We start from the raw sequence: 4,622 nt of genomic DNA, 5'->3' as shown, positions 1-4,622 counted from the left end.
GAGCCAGCGTTGAGGAGGTCTACAAGGGTGACACATCCTCCAGATAGATATGTTCCATCATCGGATTATGTCATGCTGGACAGATTGTGGTGAGCCTTCGTGTTATAAAGAAGCAAGTTACATGATGACAAGCTTAAGTGGGAGAAGACTATGCATTCAAAGATGGATTCTTTACATAAGAATTCAACTTGGGACTTGGTACCTTTGCCAAAAGGAAAACATGCTTTGCCGTGCAAATGGGTCTATAAGTTGAAGGTCACACACCGAGTGATGGAAGGCCTACGTACAAGGCTAGACTAGTTGTCAAAGGGTTCAAGCAAGAGAAGGGTGTTGACTTTGATGAGATTTTCTCTCCTATAGTCAAGATGACCACTCTTCGGTGTGTTCTTGCTTTGGTTGCCAGAGAGGTCATGGAACTTGTCCAAATGGATGTCAAGATAGTGTTCTTGCATGGTGATCTTCATGAGGACATTTATATGTAGCAGCCATAGGGTTTTTGTTGTGAATGGCAAAGACAACTTGGTGTGTAAGCTCAAGAAGAGTCTTTATGGTTTGAAGCAAGCGCCAAGGGAATGGTATCATAAGTTTGATGCATTCATGAAGTCTGAAGGTTATAGAAGGAGTGAGGTGGATCATTGACTCTATATGAAGAAGGCCGTCGATGGTATTCTTTTGATCTTGATTCTTTATGTGGATGATGTGCTCATAGCTAGGAAGAACACCTATGAAGTAGATGCTTTACAAACAAAGTTGCATGAGAACTTTGACATGAAGGATTTGGGAGAAGCCAGTCATATTCTCGGCATGCGTATCATGTGAGATAGGGATAAAAGGTTGCTTTACTTGTCTCAAACTGAGTATGTATCTAGAATACTCAAACATTTCAATATGGAGAGGGGGAAGGCAATAAGTACTCCATTGCCTCCATATGTGAAACTTAGCCAAGATGACTATCCTAAATCAGATGAGGAGAAGGCTGAGATGGTCAAGGTTCCTTATGCATCTACAGTTGGTAGTTTGATGTATGCCATGATTGCTACACGTCCAGATATTGCATTTGCAATGGGAGTAGTTATAGCAGATATATGGCTAATCCTGGCAAGAAGCATTGGGAGGCAGTGTGTGATGAGGTACTTGAATGGTACTAAGGGGTTGTGCATTTGTTTTGGAGGCAAAGAAGCAAGTGTAATTGGTTACATGGATGCAGATTATGCAGGGAATGTGGACAACAGAAAGTCTACTTCAAGCTATGTCTTTATATTCACTGGTGGTGTAGTTTCATGGATATCTCGTTTGCAGAAATGCACAGTTATGTCTACCACAGAAGCGGAATATGTTGCAGCATCATAAGCTTGCAAGGAAGCTATATGGTTTACTCGTTTAGTGGGAGACTTGGGCATTATAGTAGAGGTACCAATTTTGCATTGTGATAGTCAGAGTGCTTTGGCATGGAATCCAGTGTTTCATGCAAAGACGAAGCACATTGATGTGAAGTATCATTTCATTCGTGAGGTGCTTGACGACAAGCGCATCTAGCTTTTCAAGGTACATACAGATGATAACCTTGCAGATCTTCTTATGAAGAGTTTGTCCTCCAAGCGGTTTGCACATTGCTAAGAGTTGATGGGCATTATGTGAAGCTATCCTTACCCTTCACTAACATGTACATATTCAGCTCTATGGCTGATGGTCCTCTCTTAAAGGCACACTGGCCTTTAAGTGGGAGGTTGTTGGGACCTTTAGTGTCCAGTCTGGCCGCCCACCATCACTAACACTAACTAATATTGTATAGTGTATATCATTCTTGATTATTATTTAGTGTGGATAAGGAATAAGCAGGCTACTTCTCCTGCACCTACATCTGTGTGTGCATCTCTCCTCTCTCACACTCTATGCTCTCCCTAGCTCCACAGTATATTGATGACATGCTGATCATAGATCCAAATGAGGAACATATTGCTGTATTGTAGTCCCAATTGTGATTAGCTTTTGAGATGTTTGTTGCACTATTACTTGGGCATTGAGTTTAAGTCACATGTTGATGGGATATGACTTTGGTGTGAAGATTTGGACTTGAAGACTGTAAGCTTGTCTCGCCACTCCAATGGAGCTAGGCTTACGTCTTAGTCTTCATGATGTTGGGGACCCTTTTGATGCTAGTCTCTATCAGTAGGCTGATGGATGTCTTTTTAATGTGTATAATAGTCAGCTTGACATTCAATTTGTAGTTGATTAGATTTATGCATAGCCTAAATACAATGCATTGATAGGCTATTAAGCAAATCTTGTTGCTATTTACAGGGCACAAAACACCTTGGCTTGTTTGTCCCAAGGGGGGATCATCAAAGGAGCCAGGATTGCATGTTTTTACAGATTCTGATTGGGCTGGTTGTTAGGACACACACGTGTCCACTAGTAGATTTTGCTTTTTGTCTTGGTCATTCATGTATCTTAATTCTCATGACTCAGCAAGAAGCAACCCATTGTGGCCACATTTCGTTCGTTTGCGAAGTTGAGTATAAGGTAACATTCACAACTACCGTTGAGTGTCTTTGGCTCATACACCTTATGGACTAATTTGGCTGTTGGACAATCCTCGTCCACTATCATCTTCACTAACAATCAGAGCGCATTGGCAGTTTTGAAAAACCCAGCTTTTCATGCTCGCACAAAGCACATTGATATGCACTATCATTATGCTGTTAGGGAGAGACTCTTAACAGGAGAGATCGGCATGGCTTATGTGCCAATGTAGAACAACATTGGGGATCTTTTCATAAAGGCTCTATGTCATGGGAACTTTCAAGCTTTTCACAAAGCTTTAGGCTTACTCCCCTTTGTGGACTGAATGTCCTCCTTGAGTTGGCACCTACCCTATACATTTGGTGTCAGCTCTCGTCATTCACATCATCACTCTCAAGGGGGATTTGTTGCCATACACATGATACTAAAGTGTGAACACACTTAGGACTGTCAAGGCACTTTTTCCCTCGTTAGGAGGTTTTTTTACCCAAGCATGTACATATAACTAGTATGTACTAGTCTAGGGTTATCACTTCTTGGTACACTTATTACAATACATTATCTTCTTCTTGTGTTCTCTCAAGCATCTTCTTCCTTTTGTGTGAGGTGTTCGTTGTTGAAACCCTACGCCTAGATCAAACAGCAAAGGTAGTTGTAAAGAACCAAATTTCTTTTCTCACATTGACAATTTGCTTTATGGTTGATATTGTAATCAACCCCAACTATCAACTTAACACTACCTTATGTGCAAAAGAAGAAGCCTATGTGTCAATTGGCTAGATACAAAGCACGTCAATAGCCAAGATACAAGCCCCAAATGTGGCAAGTACTCCTCCCAATTGGATTTCTTAAAAAAAAACTCTCGCATATGCATGAAGCATATCCTTTAGAATCAGGTTGACATTTTGGTTGACCATGAGTTTGCAAATGTTATGTCATACTCATACTAAAAAAGTATTCAATGTTTGAAGATTTCCCTCTCGTTTTTTTCAATTATCAAACCTCTTATCTCTATCTGATAATATATTGGTGAGCAGGCCATACCATTGTAGGTGCTTGGAACTACATCCACATAGGCTAAAAATGTCACTACCTTTGAGCGCCTAGTTGCACCTCTCCTAGTGATGCTCATTCTGACTCACATGACGAGCTACTAGGTCTTTGTGATATACCCCCTTCCTTCAATAATAGTTTTTGTTATCCTTGAGAACTTTAGTGAAGTGCACTTGAAACTTTCTCCATGAAATTTTCTACAAAAGCAAGCTACATGCTAGCGTCGAAGGCTCAAGATTTTGGCATCTCTTCTCTTTGAATGTTTAAAGTGATAAAGTAGTAAAAGAGGGGAGCTCAAAAGCCGAATTATCTTTTAGTTGAATGCCTTACTTAATTGTAACTTTCTTGTTGTTCAATCTTAGAGCTATTCTACATTGTTTTTTAAAGTGCTAGCCTTCATGACCGAGTTTGCCCTTCACCTTTGGAGTGTAATAGAAACTAAATTTGTTGGTTAGATAAAGAAAGTTCCAATTTGGGACTAGGTTTCCATAAACTTTTATAAAAAAAATGCAAAAAGATGTTTAATTGGTATCAGTAAAAAGATACATCACTTGTTTGAGGGTAAAACACGGCGTACTACAGCCGTTCCAATCTTACAAATCACTTCTAATTTACTCTTACCAGCTAATATGGTGAAAACAAAGCTCTAATTGCCAATTGTCTCAACAGATTTTCCAACCACTCTATCCACATTCAACCTGCGCATAGTCTACCTTAGCCACATCAAGTCCCGCACTTACTAGCAAGCCAGCATTGAGCAATGCACTGAATTGTTTACCTCTGCTTCTTGCTTCCCTCTTGATATTTGATTTCCTATTGGCCTTCAACGGTGCTTTTTGATTTTTTTGTTTTGTGGGAGCGGTCCCACCATTAAGGCTCTTGCCATTGCTAACATTAATAGAGGCATAATTTTTGTCTGCTATGGTTTACTCCTTTCCCTTCCCCTTATCTTTATGCATTTGCTTACCAACATCCTTTCTCTTAGGTTGTTGCCCCTTGGTTTCCTGTGTTCTTTGCTCCTCCCTACTCCCTAAGAAAGTCTTCGG

Source organism: Cibotium barometz, chromosome 36 (genome assembly GCF_041138505.1).
Source record: "Cibotium barometz isolate CiBa-2024 chromosome 36, ASM4113850v1, whole genome shotgun sequence".
Lineage (NCBI taxonomy): Eukaryota > Viridiplantae > Streptophyta > Polypodiopsida > Cyatheales > Cibotiaceae > Cibotium > Cibotium barometz.
This window is presented reverse-complemented; position numbering follows the sequence as displayed.